Source organism: Mustela nivalis, assembly GCF_964662115.1.
Source record: "Mustela nivalis genome assembly, chromosome: 11".
In the NCBI taxonomy this organism is placed as follows: Eukaryota; Metazoa; Chordata; class Mammalia; order Carnivora; family Mustelidae; genus Mustela; species Mustela nivalis.
In genome coordinates, this window is record NC_139030.1 from 58322043 (window position 1) to 58344308 (window position 22266).

Here is a 22266-nt window from a genome sequence, read left to right on the forward strand (position 1 = left end):
GGTGATAAATTTACAAATTTGATAAAAAGACTTGTATGCAGAATGTATAAAGAATTCTCAATACTCAGGAATTAGAAAATTTACAATCCAGTTTAAAAAAGGGCAAATGATTTGAACAGAAACTTCAAAGAAGATATAAGGATGGTAAATAAGCATATGAAAAGTTACTCAACATTATTAGTTATAGGGAAATTCAATTTAACACACAAATCAGATAATACCAGACACCTAATAGAATGACCAAAATTATAAAGATATACCACCCCACACTTTGGTTAGAATGTAAAAGATCTGGAGCATTCACTCACTTCTGGAAGGAAAGTAGACTGATACAGTCACTTTGGAAAACAATTTAGTGATTTCTTAAAAAAATTAAATATATACCTACCACATGACCCAGTCATTCCACTCCTTGGTATATATTCAAAAGAAGTGATTTTTTAAAAAGGTGGTAACATACATCGCCATACAATTTTGTACATGAAACTTTATAGCAACATTATTTGTAATAGCTAAAAAGTGGCCATTGCAATCCAAATATTAATCAACTGATGAATAGTAAATAAAATCTGGTATCCATGCAATGGAATACATCTTTGCAATAAAAGGGATTGAATAGGTGGTACATGCAAAAAAACCTGATAAATATCAAAAGAAGTATACTGAGTGGAAGAAGCCAGACCAAAAAGAATACATACCATATGATTTCATTTATCTAAAATTCTCAAAAACACAAACTGAATCCATTGTGAATGAAAGCAAATCAGTGGTTGCCTGGCATCACAGAGTGGAAGAGTGGGAGGGAGGTACTATAAAGGAGCATAAGGACCTGGTACATAGAGAGGCAGATTTAATCCCTGCTGGTCTAACTTAGGGCATATGCTATTAAAATCAAAGGTAACTGATAACAAATCTAAATTAAATCGTCAGCTATCTAAAAAAGTAAAGGAGCATGAGGTGTCTTTTGAGGGTAATGGATATGTTCATAATCTTGAGTGTGTTGAAAGGTATATACATAAAAGATCCATCTATAAATATTAAATATGTACAATTTATTGTATGCACATTACGTAAGGTCCTCATTTTACACATCTCTAATATGTACAAGTTTTAGTATATTAAAGTATACCCACCCCCTAAAAACATGGTTCACGTTTAATCTACCACAGAATATTCCTTCTAAATAATTGCGTGGATTACAAACTTTGCTCCTAGCCCCTCAGTCTATACATCACTTTTTAAATAACAGATGCATGTCATGATAGTGACAAGTGATAGTACTTTTAAAAAAAATTTGTTGATGATTTTCCACTGCATATCTGATATTAGTTCATGTACAAACAGCAAAGCACATAGTTATGTTGCCTCATTGCCTCCCAGTGATCAGTCCACATTACCTTTTGCCAAAACGGATAATCAAAAGAGGGAATCGGCTGACTAATAGAGTTCACACCTGTGAACTTAACCAGAGTACTAAGGAAAGAACTGCCGCAATACTACAAATATAAAAGTGACCACTTTTTAGAAGAATGACAAGACAGAAAAACTCAACTCCAAAAAAGAGAAGAGTCAGTACTGAATGCCAGAGACTTAATCAGTATGGATATTAAGTGAGATGTCAGAACTAGAGTTCAGAATAATGAATGTAGATACTAGCTGGGCTTGAAAAAAAGCATAGAAGATACTAGCAAAGCCCTTTTTGGAGAAATAAAGGACCTAAATCTAATCAAGTTGGAATCAAAAGTGTTATCAATGTGATGCAATAAAAAATGGAGACTCTGACTGCGAGGATAAATGAGGAAGAAGAGAGAATTAGTTATATAGAAGACAAAATGAGGGAAAATAAAGAAGCTGAGAAAAAAGTGACAAACAACTACTAGATCACGAGGGGAAAATTCGAGAAATAAGTGATACCATAAAAAGAAACAATATTAGAATAATTGGGATCTCAGAAAAAGAGGGTAGAGAGAGAAAGAAGGGGGCAGAAGGTATATTGGCAAATTGTGGCTGAAAATTTCCCTAATCTGGAAAAGGAAACAGGCATTCAAGTCCAGAAGACAAAGAGAACCCCCTTCAAAATCAATAAAAATAGGTCAACACCTCAACATATATTAGTGAAGTTTGCAAAGTTCAGAGACAAAGAGAAAATCCTGAAAGCAGCTCAAGACAAGAGGTCCTTAACTTACAAGGGTAGGTAGGAACATTAGACTGGCAGCAGACCTACCCGCAGACACAGAGACCTGGTAGGTCATAAAGGACTGGCATGATATATGCAGGATACTAAATGATAAAAAATATGCACCCAAGAAAAACTTATCCACCAAGGCTGTCATTCAAGATAGAAAGAGAAATAAAAAGTTTCCAGTACAAACAGAATGTAAAAGAATTTGTGATCACTAAACCAGCCCTGCAAAAAATATTAAAGGGGATCCTTTAAGCAAAATGAAAGCCCCAAAGTAACATAGACCAGAAAGGAACAGAGACAATATACAAAAAGAGTGACTTTACAAGTAATACAATGGCACTAAATTCATATCTTTCAGTAGTTACTCTGAATGTAAATGGGCTAAATGCCCCAATCAAAAGACACAGGGTATCAGATTGGATAAAAAACCAAGACCCATTGATATGCTGTCTGCAAGATATTCATTATAGACCCAACGACACCTCAAGATTGAAAGTAAGGGGGTGGAAAACCATTTATTTTGCTAATGGACATCAAAAGAAAGCTGGGGTAGTTTGATATAACAAATTGGAAGTCCAAACAAATTGGACTTTAATAAGAAATGAGGAAGGACACTGGATTATAATTAAAGGGTCTATCCAACAAGATCTAACAATTTTAAATATGGGAGCAGCCAATTATATACATCAATTAATAATAAAAACAAACACCTTGATAATAATACAATAATAGTAGGGGTCTTTAACACCCCACTCAAAGTGATGGACAGATCATCTAAGCAGAAGATCAAGTAAACAAGGACTTGAATGACCCACTGGACCAGGTGGACTTCACAGATATATTCAGAGCATGCCATCCTAAAGCAACAGAATACATAATATTTCTCAAGTGCACATGGAGCATGTTCTAGAATAGATGATATCCTGGGTCACAAATCAGGTCTCAACTGGTACCAAATGATTGGGATCATTCCCTGCATATTTTCAGACCGCAATGCTTTGAAACTTGAATTCAATCACAAGAGCAAAGTTGGAAAGAACTCAAATACAGGGAGGCTAAAGAGCATCCTACTAAAGAATGTTTGGGTCAACCAGGAAATAAAAGAAGAATTAAAAAAAAAAAAACCCAACTCTGGAATCAAAAGAAAATGAAAAAAAAAAAAAAAACAACTATTCAAATCCTCTGGGATGCAGCAGAGATGGTCCTAAGAGGGAAGATATAGCACTACAAGCCTTTCTCAAGAAACAAGAAAAGTCTCAAATAAACAACCCAACCTTACACCAAAAGGAGCTGGAGAAAGAACAGCAAATAATGTCCAAACCCAGCAGAAAAGAAATTAGTAAAGATTAGAGCAGAAATCAGTGAAATAGAAACCAAAAGAACAGTAGAACAGATCGACAAAACTGGGAACTGGTTCTTTGGTGAAGGCACACACCAAAAAACGAAAAAACGTTCCATGTTCATGCATTGGAAGAACAAATATTGTTAAAATGTCTATGCTACCTACAGCAGTATACACATTCAATACAATCCCTATCAAAATACCATCCACTTTTTTCAGAGTTGGAACAAATAATCCTCAAATTTGTATGGAATCAGAAAAGACCCCAAATAGCCAAAGGAATGTTGAAAAAGAAGACCAAAACTAATGGCATTACAATGCCAGACTTTACGCTCTATTACAAAGCTGTAATCATTAAGACAGTTTGGTACTGGCACAAAAACAGATACATAGATCATTGGAACAGAGTGGGGAACCCAGAAATGGACCCTCAACTCTATGGTCAACTAATGTCTAACAAAGCAGGAAAGAATATCCAATAGAACAAAGACTGTCTCTTCAACAAATGGTGTTGAGAAAATTGGACAGCCACATGCAGATGAATGAAACTGGACCATTTCCTTACACCATACACAAAAATAGACTCAAAATGGATGAAAAATCTAAATGTGAGACAAAAATCCTTCAAAATCCTAGAGGAGAACACAGGCAGCAATTTCTGTGACCTTGGCTGCAGCAACTTCTTGCTAGACATGTCTCCAAATGCAAGGGAAACAAAGGCAAAAATTAACTGTGGGGACTTAATCAAGATAAAAAGCTTTTGGAGTGCCTGGGTGGCTCAGTGGGTTAAATCCTCTGACTTCAGCTCGGGTCATGATTCCAGGGTCCTGGGATCAAGTCCCGCATCGGGGCTCTCTCTGCTCAGCAGGGAGACTGCTCCCCACCCTCCTGCCTCTCTCTCTGCCTGCCTCTCTGTCTACTTGTGATCTCTGTCTGTCAAATAAATAAATGAAATCTAAAAAAAAAAAAAGATAAAAAGCTTTTGCACAGCAAAGGAAACAGTTGACAAAACCAAAAGACAACTGACAGAATGGGAGAAGATATTTGCAAATGACATTTCAGATAAAGGACTAGTATGCAAAATCTATAAAGAACTTATCAAACTCAGCACCCAAAGAACAAATAATCCAATCAAGAAATGGACAGAAGGGGTGTCTGGGTGGCTCACTGGGTTAGAGCCTTTGCCTTCGGCTCAGGTCGTGATCCCAGGTCCAGGGATTGATCCCTGCATCAGACTCTCTGCTCGGCGGGGAGACTGCTTCCCCTCCCTGCCTGCCTGCCTCTCTGCCTGCTTGCGATCTCTCTCTGACAAATAAATAAAGTCTTTAAAAAAAAAATGGACAGAAGACATGAACAGATATTTTTCCAAAGAAGACATCCAAAAGGCCAACAGACACATAAAAAAAAAAATGCTTCACATCACTTGGCATCAGAGAAATACATATTCAAAACCACAGTGAGATACCACCTTATACCAGTCAGAATGGCTAAAATTAACAAGTCAGGAAAGGGCAGATATTGGCAAGGATGCAGAGAAAGGCAAATCCTATGTACCGTTGAGAATGCAAGCTGGTACAGCCAGTCTGCAAAACAGTATGACAGTATGTGGTTCCTCAAAAAGTTGAAAATGGAGCTATTTTACTACCCAGCAATTGCACTACTAGGTATTTACCCCCAAGTTATAAATGTAGTGATCCAAAGGGGCACCTGCACCCCAATGTTTATAGCAACATGTCCACAATAGCCAAACTATGGAAAGAGTCCAGATGTCCATCAACAGATGAGTGGATAAAGAAGATGTGATATGTGTATATATATCTAGATACCTAGATATATAGATATATATAGATACAGATACACACACAATGCTGTACTACTTAGCCATCAAAAAAAAAAAAAAAGAAATCTTGCCATTTGCAATAACAAGGATGGAACTAGAGGGTATTATGCTAAGTGAAATAAGTCAATCAGAGAAAGATAATTACCATATGATCTTGCTCATATGTGGGATTTAAGAAACAGAACAGAGGATCACAGGGTAAGAGAGGGAAAAATAAGATGAAATCAGAGAGGGAGACCAACATAAAAGGCTTTTTTTTTTTTAAGATTTTATTTATTCATCTAGATGGAGAGAGAGCACAAATGGGGCAGAAAGGGCAGGGGAAGAAGCAGACTTCTCGCTGAGCAGGAAGCAGGTCCTGGGGCTCAATCCCAGGACCCCAGGTTCATGACCTGAGCCGAAGGCAGACATTTAACCAATTGAGCCGCCCAGGTATCCCAGGAGACTCTTAGTCATTGGAAACGAACTGAGGATGCTGGAGGGGAGGTGGGGTGGGTGGATGGGGTAACTGGGTGATGGACATTAAGAAGGGCACCTGATGTAATGAGCATTGGGTATTATATAAGATTAATGAATCACTGAAATCTACCTCTGATAGTAATACACTATATGTTAATTAATTGATTTAAATTTTAAAAAATGCTGTATGGAATTCAAGTAATAGAAAAAGCTGCTCACTCCCCACCATAACCTTAAGTTATACAAGGAAGAGAAAACAAGTATTGTTCAAACTATTCTTTGTCTTTTTTAAAATATTTATTTATTTGAGAGAGAGAGGGAGAGCGCATGCTCGCATGCACAAACAAGCAGTCTGCAGAGGGGCAGGGAGTGGAGGGACTGCTGTGGCACAGAAGCAGAGGGATAGCTAGTATCCTGAAGTAGACTCGCAGTCACTGTGGAACCCAACCCAATGTGCAAGCCAGTCCCAGGACCCTGAGATCATGACCTGAGCTGGTCAAATGCTTAACTGATTGAGCCACCCAGGCACTCCAGTAAATACTGGTTTTAATATTTTTTCATTTCTTTGTTAATCTGTAGGCAATAGTAAAAGAGTTTTCTTTATTTTGACAAATTTTGTAAAGATTATGGAACAATCATTAATTTTCTAATAATTATTTAAAAATCTTGGGCACCAGGGTGGCTCAGTGGGTTAAGCCGCTGCCTTCGGCTCAGGTCATGATCTCAGGGTCCTGGGATGGAGTCCTGCATCGGGCTCTCTGCTCGGCAGGGAGTCTGCTTCCTCCTCTCTCTCTCTCTGCCTGCCTCTCTGCCTACTTGTGATCTCTCTCTGTCAAATAAATAAATAAAATCTTAAAAAAAATAAATAAATAAAATAAAAAATAAAAATCTTCATATGTTTCTGGTTGAACATTTTTACTGTCCTATATTATTGTGCAAAGTGTAAGTTACTTGTATATCTCAATTAAAACTGCCAAAAATAAACTAGTAATAATTGAAAATTTTGATTTTAAATTTAATTATATTCAAAGGCATGAGAAGAAGTAGGAATATTAAGTAAAAATTCAACTAAAAGATTTCATTCAATTAAATTCAAAAGTTTTGAAAAACATCACAGCAAAAAGATAAAATATAAAAACCATAAGATCATTTCAATAGATACAAAACAAGTGCCTGACAAAGTCCAACATCCATTCATGATGAAAACCCTCAACAAAGTAGGTTTACAGGGAACATATCTCACATAAAAAGGGCCATATAAGAAAAACCTGCAGCTAACATCACACTCAATAGTCAGAAACTGAGCTTTTCCTCTAAGATTGGGAACAAGACAATTACATCCACTCTCATCACTTTTATTCAATATAGTACTGGAAGTCCTAGCCACAGCAATTATACACACAAAGAGAAACAAAAACAAAAGGCATCCAAACTGGTAAGGAAGGAAAACTATTTGCAGATGGCTTGATACTATATATAGAAAACCCTAAAGACTCGACCAAAAAAAAAAAAAACTACTAGAAGTGATTAATGAATTCAGTAAAATCAATATACAGAAATCCATTGCATTTCTATACACTAATAATGAAGCAGCAGAAAGAGAAATTAAGAAAATGATCCCATATACAACTGTACCAAAAATAATAAAATGCCTAGGAATAAACTTAAGCAAGGAGATGAAAGACCTATGCTCTGAAAAGTGTAAACCACTGATGAAAGAAACTGAAGACAACACAAACAAACGGAAAGGTATTCCATGTTCATGGATTGGATGCATAAATATTGTTAAAATGTCCATACTTCCCAAAGCAATCTACAGATTTAATGCAATCCCTATCAAAATACCAGCAACAGTTTTCACAGAACTAGACCAAATAATCTTAAAATTTGTATGGAACCACAAGAGACCTCGAAAAGCCTAAGCAGTCTTGAAAGAACAACACAACTGGAGGTATCACAATCCTGGATATCAAGAACTATGACAAACCTGTAGTAATAAAAACACTATGGTACTGGCACAGAAATAGACACACAGATCAAAAGAACAGAACAGAGAGCCCAGAAATAAAACCAAAAATATACGGTCAGTTAATCTTGGACAAAGGAGATGATACTGTGCAATGGGAAGAAGACTATCTCTTCAACAAACGGTGTTGGGAAAACTGAGCAGCTACATGCAAAAGAATGAAACTGTACTTTCTCACATCATACACAAAAATAAATTTAAAATGGACTGAGGACCTAAATGTGAGACCTGAAACTATAAAAATACTAGAAGAGAACACAGGCAGTAACGTCTCTGACCTCGACCATAGCAGCATCTTTCTAGGTATGTCTCCTGAGGCAAGGGAGACAAAAGCGAAAATAAACTATTGGGATTACATCAATATAAAAAGCTCCTGCATGCCAAAGGAAACAACCAACAAAACTAAAAGACAGCATTCAGAATGGGAGAATATTTGTGCAAATAACATATTTTGGTATCCAAAATATATAAAGAACTTAAACAACTCAATACCAAAAAACCACAAATAATCAAATTAAAAAATGGACAGAAGACATGAAGAGACATGTCTCCAAAGAAGACATGCCACAGACTCATGAAAATATGCTCAACATCCCTACAATGAGATATCATGTGACACCCATCAGAATGGCTAAAATCCAAAACACAAGAAACAATAGGTTTTGGCCAGTACACTTTTGGTGGGAATGCAAATTGGTGTGGCCACTGTGGGAAAACTATATGAGATTCCTCAAAAACTTAAAAATAGAACTGCCATATTATCCAGTAATTCCATTCCCAGATATTTACCCCCAAATATGAAAACACTTATCAACAAGGTGTATGCAAACCTATGTTTATTGTATCATTATTTACAGTAGCCAAATATAGAAGCATCCCACATGTCCATCAGTAGAGGAATGATAAAGAAGTGATATATATATGTGGTGAGTAATATATATATATCCATTATATCCATACCTATATATACACATATCCACACACACACACACATATATATATCCATTATATCCACATCCAATATATTCATATATTTTATATATATATATATATATATATAATGAAATATTTCTCAGTCATAAAATAGAATGAAATTTTGCAATTTGCAACAACATGGATGGATCTGGAGAATATAATGCAAAGGAAAATAAGTCAGAGATACAAATACCATATGGTTTCACTAATGCAGAATTTAAGAAACAAAAAGTATAAAAAAGAAGAGAAACCAAATAATAGACTTTTAACTAAAGAGGACAATCTTATGGTTACCAGAGGGGTGATATGTGAGGGGATGGGTGAAATAGGTGAAGGGTATTAAGAGTACACTTATCTTGATGAGCACTGGGTAATGTATAAAATTTTTGAATCATTGTATTATTGACCAGAAACTAATATAACACTGTAGGTTTACTATACTGGAATTAAAATTTTTTTAAGTAAAATAAATTTAAAACATTAAAAAATAAAAAAAAAGCTTGAAAAATGTAAAAATTAGCACAAACAACCCCCAAATAAAAATATGTTACAAGGAGTTCCTGGGTGACTAGGTCAGTGGATCATATGACTCTTGATCTTAGGGTTGTAAATTCAAGCCCCATATTGGGTGTAGAGGTTACTTAAAAATGAAATATTACAAAATTATATGTTAGAAGTTTTTAAATATATAAAAAATTTATATGGAATTCTGCTATTTTGTTTTCTGAAGTTTCATTATATATTTATATATTTTTAATATGGTAAAGCCTTGAACTGTTGTTACTTATGAATGACTTTGATATATTTAACAGATCAATCATTCAGTAAATAGAATGTTAGCTTTTAGTAAATAGATTTTTGGTGACTTGACCTGATTCCTAGATGATTCCAACCACTTGTTTAAATCCTATTTGATAATGCAAATTCAATGATAAGCTATACACGTTTATAAACTCATATATACATAAATAGGTATAATATATATATATATCTAGATCCAACTACAAATCTGAGAACCTGTCTTTGACTTAAGTATGCACAAGGAAAGTCTACAATAGCCTATGCCAAGCACTAAATTGTTACAGATATTACCTCATTAAGATGAAAGAAAATAGAAAATAGTCATTAAGTAATCTATGGAAAGCATCACAGAAGAGGGGAAAATGAACATTATCCCCCAAAGCAAAGAAAGAATATAAAACTAAAAATTTGAAGAAAATTTTATGAAAATTTTAAATTTCTGCTATAAGGTTAGATAGTATGATTTTGATAAAAGTTGAGCAGAAAAAACAAAGTATAGTAGAAATATAAAATTGAATAAAAAGAGTTTTGAGTGATATCAGGAAAGATTTCAAGGAAATTAAAATTTTGCTGATGGAATTTAAATCTATATTAGTGGCAGTATGTAACCAAATTATCATGTAGACAATCATTGGTGTGATCTTGAGTTTACCCTGTAAGCAGAGAAAAAAAAGAACATATAGAAATAATAATATTTTTAATCATATCCAACTTAAATAAGTTACAGAATAAGCAACTGGCAAATGGGGAAAAATAAAAAATATTTAATAAGATTTTTATTTATTTATTTTATTTTTTTAAAGGTTTTATTTATTTATTTGACAGAGAGGAATCACAAGTAGATGGAGAGGCAGGCAGAGAGAGAGAGAGAGAGAGGGAAGGAGGCTCCCTGCTGAGCAGAGAGCCCGATGCGGGACTCAATCCCAGGACCCTGAGATCATGACCTGAGCCGAAGGCAGCGGCTTAACCCACTGAGCCACCCAGGCGCCCTTAATAAGATTTTTAAAATCTAACGATTCCAGTTAAATAATTTAGCCTAATCTAAAAAGAATCAACAAAGAAGAGAACCATTCTTAAATCTACCTAACAATATTTTTGAATTGTAAGAAGAATAAAAATTTTAAGAGTTTCTTATAAGGAAATAAAATGTAATATACATTAATTATTAAGAAATCTTGGGGCACCTGGCTGGTTCAGTCAGTAGAGCATGTGACTCTTAAACTTAAGAGTCCTGAGTTTGAGCCCCATGCTGGGCGTAGAGATTACTTAAAAATAAAATCTTTTTAAAAAGTGTCTTTACATGTTTCAGGCTCATTTGAGTGGGTTCAACTTTCTCTATAAGAATTCTATAAATTCTTACAGTAAATTCTATAAGAAATAGAAACATTTAGGGAAAAGATTGATTTAAGAAAAATTTTGTGTTCATCTGCTTTGTCTTTCATTTCTGAAGGAGGTATAAAGAAATTTTCACATTTCCAAATTCATAGAAAATAAATACTTCCCAGACCCCTGTAGAAAACAAACAAAACTTTATAAAGACATATTCCTTAACTGAAAGATGATTTTTAAAAATTTTTCTAACTGCTTCAGTAAAACAGCTGTGATGTCTTTGTTGTAAACCCCAATTGTTAATTTGAAGTCTTTATTTTACTCAACTTGTCAGTGGCAGTTGAAGAATTCATGATTATGTTCTCCTTGAACATGATCTTTTTAACTTGACATTTAGAACATTACTCTTGGTTTTTCATTCATTTTATGGGCCACTCCTTCTTAATTTCATTCATTAGTTTTTCTTCTTATATCCAACTTCTAAGTATTGCAGTACCATAGGGCTTTAGCTTTTCTACAGTTAGTCTTTGGTGATCTCAGCCATTTCATATTTTAAATACTATCAACATTTATTTATTTATTTACTTACTTACTTACTTATTTATTTTTAGGTAGGGTCTATCCCTACATGGGCCTTGGACTCATGATCCTGAGATCAGTAGTCATATGCTTTACCGACTGAACTAGCCATGCTTTACCGACTGAACCAGCCATGCTTTACCGATTCAGCACCCCTACCATCAACACTTTATATACTATAAGGAAATAACTTCCAAATTTTTATCGCCAGCCTTAGATATTTTCCCTAAACGCCAATCTTATATAGCCATCTTTGTACTTAATAACTTTACCCGAGTGTTTAGTTAGCATCTACAAATTAACAAGTACAAAACCATTCTATTGATTTATACCAGACCCCAAACCCTTTATCCAAGGCAGCACTTTTGTGGTCTGTTTTTAAAAATGCTAACTTTAGTCTTTCAGTTCCTGAAAACAAAAATCTATGGAGTCATTATTCATTCCTCTCTTATAGCACATATCCAATCCAGCAACAGATGCCTTTATCTACCTTCAAAATATATTCAGAATCTAAGCACTTTCTCAATCACTACTGTCAATTTTAAGCTTAGTATTATCCTCCCTTAGTTGGATTTTTTAGCAGTCTTCTATATGGTCTGCTAACCTCTGCTCTTAATCTGCTACAGTCTGTTTTGACACTGAAGCAAGAGAGATCTTTTGCAAAGGTAAGTCAGACTGAGTCATTTCTTTGCTCAAAACCAGTCAGTGGGTAAAAATCCAAAGTCTTTCTATAATGGCTTAAAAGCCCTACAGATATGGCACCATTAATGGCACTCTGTGACTTTATTTTTTGTTTCTCTTCTTGACCTCATTAGCCTATTTAATGTTCTTGAACAATTGAGTGTCTGCAAATCTTATTCCCTCTGCCTGGAAAGCTCTTCCCCTATATGTCTACCTTCCTTATTCACTCATTTCTTTTTAGGTTTTTGCTTAAACATCTTACTAGTGAGGCCCTTTACAAACCACTTATTTTATATATAAAGTTTTCTCAGAAGGCAGCTAGGCCCACTTTTTTTTTTTTTTTTTTTACACATTTTGTCTGTGGCTAGTTTTTTCACTACAATAGCAGAGTTGAGAGATTGCAACAGAAACATATGGCCCATACAGCCAAAAAATTTATTATTTGGCCTTGATAGAAGTTTGCTGACCCTGGTATATACTGTGTGTTTACTTGTGTGTTTATAGTCTATCTCTCCCTGCAAAAAAGTCGCCCTATGAGGGCCAGTTTACTGTTTTCACTGCTGTATCTCTAAAAATGTATAGCATTTATACTAGGACCTGAAGTAGAAAAGATGTTCAATAAATATCTCTGGAGCAATTAAATGACTGAATGAAAGAAAAACATGGCATAGTATAGTAATTAAAGGATATATGAAAAGATTTCAGTAGAAACACAAATTCCTCTAGATTTAACCTTTGTTATTGTTTATGTATATTATTAATATATTAATGTAATTAATATACTTTCAGTTAATTAATATATTAATAATATACATAAACAATAACAAAGGTTAAATCTAGAGGAATTTTTGTTTCTACTGAAATCTTTTCATATATCCTTTAATTATTTTAAAATTAATATACTTTCAATTAAGTATGTTTTCAATTAAGAGACTTTTGTGTAAAGACAGTAGAAAGAAGCTACAGAATTTCACTGTTCTGACACTTAATGATATGAGCTACAACAGTTAAAGAAAAGTAAGAACCAGAAGGAAAACCTAAAACAAACAAAATGTTCACCAGCAGTAACCAGAAATGAGAAACAGGATAGAATCCTATATAATACATTTCAAAAGAAGGAAAGAAACAGAAGATTTGCTGAAGCATAGTGTGTTGCCCAACCTCACATCTACTCCCTAAAAGCTGGCTTAATCTTAAGATTAATGATGATCTTGAGATTCATCATTAATATGCCTATAATAGTAGAAGAATAGATGAATAGTGTCTCCATACATTTTTCTCTTTCTCACTATGCGGAAATACAAACAGCTGCTGGGAAGAGATGACTGAAAGTTGAACAGTGAAGGATAGGGTTGGTTTCTTGGCAGAAACAGAGGCTTCAAGATTCCTGAACTAAGAAAATGATCTGAATCCCAAGTGCTGTCTCCCTATGAAAAAAAAGATAAGTTTCCTCCCCTTAGTATTTAAGGTGAACCTCCAAGAAAATCTCAATTAACTTAAGTCCTCCAACAAAAGTTGCACGTAAAATCTGCAAAAAAAAAACTCCAGCTGAGGGACACCTGGCTGGCTCAGTAGAGCACATGACTCTTGATCTCGTGGTCATGAGTTTGAGCCCCACATTGGGTATAGAGATTACTTAACAACAATAAAAAGCTCCATCTGAATTGTCTCCCTCTGCTCATAGTTTAGCCATGGTAAGTAGCTCACAGTTCATAAATTTAATTTTTGCCGTTTTTAAAGATGCAGCTTTACTTATCTGGTTTCCAGGGAATTTCAGTCATTTGTTTTGCTTCTTGTAGGATCGTTCTCCTTTTGGATTGCCTCTCTTCAGTGAAGAATGGGGGAGAGGGAGAAAGTTTATAAATATATAGGGGGAAAGAGTAAAAAAATAATTTGAATTCATTCGGGCTAGGGAAATTTTAATGTCATTGGCTCTCTTTTAAAAAAATGACAGGGGCGTCTGGGTGGCTCAGTGGGTTAAAGCCTCTGCCTTCGGCTCAAGTCATGATCCCAGGGATCGAGCCCTGCATTGGGCTCTCTGCCTCTCTCTCTCTGCCTGTCTCTCTGCCTACTTGTAATCTCTGTCAAATAAAATAAATAAAATCTTAAAAAAAAATGACATGTTTTGGTAAACAATTCTGGTAAAATAGTAGAAGCTTTCCAGAATAAACACAAAATATTGCTTTCCAGTAGTTTTGTCTCTAAAAGTGAAGAAGACACCAAAGCTAAGAAAGTATTAATTCAGTGCTGCACTCCTCAGAGCAAAAGCAGTTATAAACCATACAGTTGCCAAGTTTATTAAACCAGCAGCAAATAATAAATATTATCTCTGGCAATAAGTCAGAATCAAGTATTGGCAAAATTCCTTTAATGTGATACATTTGGACACTATAATATCAATGATATACAGTATAAAGCACAGTTACTCTAACATGTGCATGCTAATACTAGGCTTTACAGTTGGATGAAATCTTTTATGTGAGGAATATGAGTAAACTCTTTATGTACAGTTCATTTATGAGGGTGGAGTGCTTGACAACTTTTTTTTTTTAATTGCTAGAAAACCATGCTAAAGGGGAAGAAATTTTTAAAATTTGGATCATAATTATTTTGTGATCCAAAAATTTTTCTGGAAAAGATGTGTTGGAATCTGTATTGATGAAATAAAAACTATTGGAAAAGGAACAACATTACTAGTTAAAGAGTTGACATCTGAATATTACTTCTCATATTGCATTATTCCTAGGGCACAGTTGTCTGTAAATAACATAGACTGATCTGATTTAGTTCTTACTTTTATTTTTTTTTAAAGTAACTTTCATGTCCAATGTGGGGCTCGAACTCACCATCCTGAGATGCCCACTGTAAAAGCCTAAGAAATAGACTATTGCAGTAGCCACAAGCACACACCTGTGCACCCATATTATGGTCTCTAAACACCATTTGTCCCAGGCTAACTCCAGGTTACAGTGGGCAGAATTAAGTATATACTTTTAAATATGAAATATGTAATGATTTCTTCATAAATCTCATTAAGTATCAGAGAGTTTTTATTTACTCATTCATTTTATATGGTTCTTTTTTGCCCCATAGCAAAAATAAATTTTTAAATATACCAACTTTGCTTTTTGCAAAACATCCATTTGCTTTTTCTCAGACTATGCATGCAACAATATTAAAATAACAGCACCACTTTATACCACAAGAATACGGTTAGTGATAATTTAAGTTCCTGTTTTGTTGCTGCTGCTTTAAAGTTATTTTTCTTACTTTATATCCTATGAGAGACATATTGTTAAATTACTGTGTTTGTGTGTGGTTTTAAAAAATTATTACATGTAAAGTCAATTGGAATAGTCTCTGTATGAAACTCCATATACAATTAAGTTTATTTCATTTAGCTTTCATTTTGATGGGAGTGTTTTAAAATTTAATTTGTTTTTGTTTTATAATTATGTAAATTACTTTATATGATTCCAAAATCACATCTATAAAACAAGTTTCATGAGAAAACTTCCTACTAGTCTATCTTTTCTACCTTGCTCACTTTCTCCTTATAGTAGCCATGTTTTTTTAAGGTTTTGATTTTTCCTTTCATTTAAAAAATTAAGTGAATATATGGATGAAAGGTAGCATATGATATGCTGCTATTATTATTATATTAGTATATTATTATATACTGCAGTTGTGAAATACTTCATACTGTATACATTTCTCATTCATTTTTAAAAATTGCACAATACTCCACTCTGTGGACCCTAATCAATTCAACCATTTCCCTATGATGAACATTTGGGTTTTTCCAAACTTTAGCTATAATAAACAATGCTTTAGTGAGTATCTTCTTATATATATTTATTTTAGATTTTCATCCGTGTTGGTCAGACCTAGAAGTGTATTTTGCTAGTCAAAAACAAAAAGAAAAAAACCCCTACATATGTAACTTTGCTAGATACTGTCAAATTCTCTGTTGTTGAGGTTTTTCCATTTTTCACTCCAACAAGCAATATCTGAGAGTGGTCCTTTTCCCATAAGTATCTTACTAACAGGCTATGTTGTTAAACTTTTGGATTTTTGCCAGTTTGTTGGGTGAGAAATAGTATCTCAGTGATTCTTAATTTGCATTTCTCTTATGGGCAGGGTTGAGAATATTTCTATTTAAGGGGCATTTGCCTTTATTTTTTTTTTTTGTTAAATATCTGTTCAGGGTGTTGGTCTTTTATTCATTTTTAGATACTCTATATATACGGTTATTGAATTGTCTCATATAAATTATTTTTTGAGTTTCTCATTTGTCACCGTACTTACCTTGTGGTATTTTTTCTTTTCTTTTTAGTCATATGAAACCTTTTTTTTTAAAGTGCCATATAAAACCTTTTTAGCTCTATGTATTTGAATACATAATTTTATATATAATACAAAATTTTATATATTGCCAATATATATAAAACTAGATGCAGTATTGCATCTAGTTTTGACCATTGCAAAGAATGTTTTCACTATTCTCCAGTTATAAAGGAATTGACCCATAAGTTCTCCTACTATTTGTGTGGTTCAAATTTTTACATTTAAATATTTTTTTTAAATTTGTCCATAGAACAGATCCAAATTTACCTCTTTTGCCTACCCAGATCCCCAAACCACTTATTAAAACGTCCATTTTTTTCCTCACTGCTTTGAGATACAGCTTCTATCTATGTTAAATTTTCATATGCACTTCAGTAAATTTCTCAATTTTCTATTGTGTTTCATTGATCTTTTTCTCAGATGCCAATGCCAACTGTAAATGATAAAGGCTATAGTGTATTTTAATGTCTGATATGAGTTTGCCTCACACACTTTCAGTGCTCTTCTTTTTCAGGGCTTTTCTTGTTTTTTGGGTTTTTTTTATAATTCCAAAAGAATTTTATAATCAATTTTATGCTTATGACACTGTTCTTAATCAGGAATGTTTATCGGAAGCACTGTCAGAAGTTTTTTTTGAAAAGGAGAATAGATTCTTGCTTTCAGTTCCAGACCTACTGAATCTCTGGTAGTGGGCCTGGGTATGTATATTTTTTAAAAACTTTCCAGTAGATTCTTATAAAGCATAAATTTAAGTTCTAATTCATGAATATTTAGTGATTTATATTCTCTTATATATTCTGGATCTTAATGACTCCAGCACTTATCCAGTTTTTTAAGCCAGAAATCCTTATAGTCTTCTTTCAGTCCTTCCTCTCCCTTAACTCCCTGTGTTTTCAGTTGATCACCAAATCCACATTTTACCTCAAAAATATCTGGCTTTAAATGTCCACTACAGTACCACTGTCCTTCATCATCTTTCTCATGAACTGTTAAGCACTTTGGTCATACTGTGGTCTATCATTTGCACTGCCTACATAGTTTTTGCTCCCTAAAAACAAGGTTGATCATGTCACTCCTTTACTGACTTTTGTGGGCTCTCAGGATAAATTCAGTCACATTACTGTGGTATCTTAGGCCTTTCACTCTCAGGTCCTACTCTCCTTTTCCTTCTTCATCTCTGGTATTCCATACCTCACAATGAATATTCCTGTTTTGGTGAACTTCCTCCTAGTGGAGAGACACCAGACTTAGTAGATCTTTGTATTTAAATTTATGGTTTCTTTTACTTAGGATCTGTTCATCCTAAGTCTTGCCTGCTAGGCTGTCAGTATTTGAGATGCAGTTCAAATGGCATCCCTTTAATAAAGCTTTTTTTTTTAGGCTCACAGAATTATTTGCCCCATCCTCTTTATTCTAGCAAAACTTTATTATTTGTATCTTTATAATGTGATTTATGTGATTCTCTAATCTCCCAGGAATTTCACACTTTCAACATCAACCAGAATGTGAGCTTTTCATGTTTTCTCAGTCTCTAGCAGAGTGCGTAGCAGATAGTGAACACTCAAATGTTGGATGAATGAAAACCAATAACTCTTCATTAGTTTGTACTGATTGAAACTGGAACAAGACATGACAGTGGCCAGCTTGTTCTACTATTGAAATCTCTCATATTGGCTTTTTGTATCAGCCTTCCTAGACTTTGATCTCTTTACATACATGTCAATTCCTTGTCCTTTGAAGATCAATACCTATAGTAATAAATTAGATACTTAACCATCTTTATCTCTTTATCTCCTTATTTGAGAAGTTCTATCTTGGTCCTAAAAATAGATGCTTCTTCACAGAAGAAAATGCAACAATTTACATATAGTGATGGCATGATTAGCATGGGATAGGTATATATCTTATATAGGATTTCAGAAATAATTATCAGTAATATTAGAAGAGATGTTTGATTGTTAAATTCTTTTGCAATTCTGAAAATGAATTTAGATGATGATTCTAGGTACAGACTAAGTGCTACCAGGGTGAAATTATTTTATAATTGTAGTAATTATTCCCTCACCCTCCAGCTCTATGACTGTGTTGTAATCTTTGAAACAATCAAATATGAAAACATAAAGAAGGGAAGGAATCATATTAAAAACTAATTTAAGCACAATTTCATAGAGGGTAGCATATACTGGAACAATCCAGTTTTAAATTTCTAGTGTACTTTTTTAAAAAAATCAGTTTTAAAGGTATAAATTGAATAATTAACATATTTGAACTACCAATAACACCAAATTATTTTAAATATATACTTAAATACACAAAATAAGCTTTTTTATTGAAATGTAGAAATTCATCTTGTGAATATTAGCTATTGATCTGAGTTTTTCATTTATCCACTATTTTGCTGATTATTGATCACCATTTTACTGCATTTCAACCTTAAGAGTGTTGCAAAAATATTTTTCAAATTATTGGAGTAATAAATATATCTGGTTTTAATAAAATACAGTTTTTAAGTATTTTAAAGACAGTAAAATCAAGTTCTTTATTATCATGACTTTTATCATTTCTTCCAACATTCTGACAACACTGAGTCTTCTTTTGTACAAGTTACTTCATCATTAAACAAGGAAAATACAACTTTTGTGTTGTTTATGGCTGCAACTTGAAATTACATATACATAGTCTTAAAAATATTTTTTGGATTATGATTTTAAAATTAACCAGAGGAATGATAGGAATTTTTAACATGAGTTTTTACTTTTATATAAGTAAATCACTTTTATTACCAATGTACAAGTGTTTTCTGTTGATTAGGCATATATTCTGAATTTAATAAATGAATTTTATTATGTCAAATGTTTTTTTCCCCACAGGTTTCTTCTCTAAAAACAGGCAATATAAATTACATATCCTTTTGAAACCTAGTGGTTGGAAAAACAAAGTACCATCTTAAACTGAGTATCATTTAATTACTGGAACCTAAATTGAGCCTTATTTTGTTGTATATCATTTGGTTATTCAAATTACTCAAGTGTGCCATTTAACTTTATTTCAAGAGAGAATTCTGTATAAAAATTGAGGCAACTTGAATCTAGCCCTTTTTAAAAAAATCTTTTCAAAATTGAATACTTTCTCAAAAGCATTGCTAGTGATTAAACTTTCAGAAATGGATAGTTGAAATATTAATATTATAATTCTTTATATATAGAAATATTAGTGAGTTGCCTTATTTACTTCCAAATGTTTTAAAATACTGTTTGAATAGTGACCACTATTATTTAAAATTCATGAACTTTTTTTGTTAATTATTTTGGTTGGAATATCTAAATGCTAGCATTCACACTTATATTTTAATCTTTATTTTTCTTCTGGAACACTATTGGTAAATTTTGAGATGGTAGAACTCTTGACCCAGTCATACATGTATAGAGCTTGGCCTCTGAGTTAATTAAATATGAGTTAATAATATATTATAAGGAAATTATTGTCCTTATTACAGTTATTAGGTAGTTACTCAAATTATAGCTTCAAAGGAATGCAGAGCATGGAAAACTCAGGATTAAATTATGCATTTGAACCTTAGGCCAGCTTTTACTGTAGAGACGGTTTTCTGCTAAGAGAGAAATTGTATGTCATTGAAATTAAATGCTTTTCTGGGGATAGAAGGTTCCAGTTTTTAATGAAATTACTGAGTGTGGTGTAGTGAAATGATTAAAATCTGTATTCCGGGAATGTGGCAGGGAAAAAAAATCAATAAGTGCTAGCGCAGCTTTGCTGCTCAATGTGAATCCTGAGAACGAAATAAACTACTACAAAAATAATAATTAAAAACATATCAGCACATTAATTTATTTAGCATCAGTCTCCTGAGACATCATCTTCACTAATTTTTAGCATACATTTTACTGTGTAATGAGCAGCCTTTTTTTTCAGATATCCCTATTAGACAGGCAGTATTTCTGCCCTTCCCCCAGTGCTCCTGCACTGCAATCATTGTACTTGCACTTATTATGTTACAAATGACCGAGGTAAGGCTGACATTCTCAGTGCATGCAAAAAGACCTAGTCTGCCAAGCTTTTTTTTCCCCCCTAATGAAGCAGCTTTGTGAAATCTCCCCATGTGTTAATACTAATGAAGATCCTCCAGCACAATTAAAATCACAGCCAGTGGCTGAAGAGGAAACATAAAACAATAGCATCTTTTAAGATACATTTATTCACAAATGTATGTACAAAATATACATATATGGTCAAATTATTCTTCTGTGGCTTGCTTTTCACTTGCTCTTCATCCTGAAAATTAAATCATGCAATTTTTAATTATATAAACATGGAGACTTCCATGTGTTCCGGAGGAAAAAACACTACCTCAATGAAAAAAGTATATATATTCTTGTGTAATAAAACGTTAACCAAAGTTACAGTTTTTTAAAAATCATTTTTAGGAAGTTATGGGGTGGTGTACCCAGGAAGGAGTAAGGTGTACTTCACCTTTATTTTAACTTTATTGGTTTTAGGATGTTGGGATTGGGGGGTGAGGGAGAAATCTAAGGGTAAATAACAGAAAGTTGGGAGAGTCTGGAAGTAAACAAAAAGCATACCTCCTGTGTAGTTTAAAGATGGAGAAATGAGCTACCAGGCTTAACTTGATTTTTTTAAAAAGTGTTCAATTCCTGCGATTAGCTAACCCCACTCCTTTTGACTTCAGAAATTGGAGGGAGAAACTACAATTGGGATTACCTTTCACAGGTTTAACTTCTAACTTTAAAACGATTTGCTGTTTTAACGTGTTTTATTTAAACTTTAATTCAGTGCATCAGCACTACAGCTAGTTTAACTTGCCTGTGTTTGGGCAGCAGAGTTTTATCCCGGGACCATCTTGCGTCCTGCATTTTGAGTTCCAAACATCCACGAATTCCTGGCATATTAATTTAGATGGTTTATAGACTTCAGCCGAATTCTGAGTTTACAGACAAAAAAAGTTTAGGTGGAAATGGTTAATCTAGGCTCCCTATTGCCCAGTTTTAAATTGGGTTTCCAATCCTATTTTCTGTCCTGCTTTGGAAAGAAAAAAAAAAATTAAGTTTCTTAACTTTTTCTTGGGACAAGGAACGGTTGCAAACTCAAAGCTACAGAATTCTTGGGAGGAAGAAGCAACCCCCCTCCCTCCCTTGGCTCCTTTAGGAGCTGATAGGTCATTTATTATTGGAACTGAAATGGTATAAACAATTCTCTCTCTTTTTTTCCCTTGTTAACAGCAACTTTCATTGTTAGAGAGAGGAGAGAGAGAGAAGCCTTGTTGGTTGACGTCACTTGGTTCATGAAGCCTTCGCCTAGAAGTGAAGCTGCTGAACAAACCTTGAGAAGAATCATCTCCTGCTTCAATCTGCTGCTGGATAGGAACTAATCAGAGAGAGGCGGAAGGCGGAGAAGGAGGGAGTCAAGGGCTTTCGCGATCACAAATCTCACCTCCACTCCAACTCTCTTTATACTTTCCTTGCAAAAATAATAATCGAGACAAGGAGGTGGTAGGGCTTCCAAAAACAAAAATCGTAACCTTCAGCCATCTGGGGAAGGCAAAAATCTCATCCACCGCAACTCTCAGTTCGAAAGTAAAGGTGAGTTTAAAATCTTCGGGTGTGAGGGGTGCGGGTGAAGATGGAAATTCCAAATGTTACAAAGCCGGTTGGTAGCAGAACAGGAAA

The 22266-nt window shown here is 33.9% G+C and overlaps 2 long non-coding RNA genes across 2 annotated transcripts in view; one reads left to right on the forward strand and one right to left on the reverse strand.

The window, feature by feature from the left end:
• Positions 1–22266, forward strand: part of LOC309844443 — a 105242-nt gene that overhangs the window by 77005 nt on the left and 5971 nt on the right. Inside the window, exon 3 of the long non-coding RNA XR_014300690.1 lies at positions 21820–22179. This is a non-coding gene — a long non-coding RNA (uncharacterized lncRNA). The remainder of the gene's footprint in view (positions 1–21819; positions 22180–22266) is intronic.
• Positions 20758–22019, reverse strand: LOC309844444. The gene is made up of 3 exons (XR_014300692.1): positions 21920–22019; positions 21404–21521; positions 20758–20854 (listed from the first exon to the last, which is right to left on the reverse strand). It is a non-coding gene; the product is annotated as an uncharacterized lncRNA (long non-coding RNA).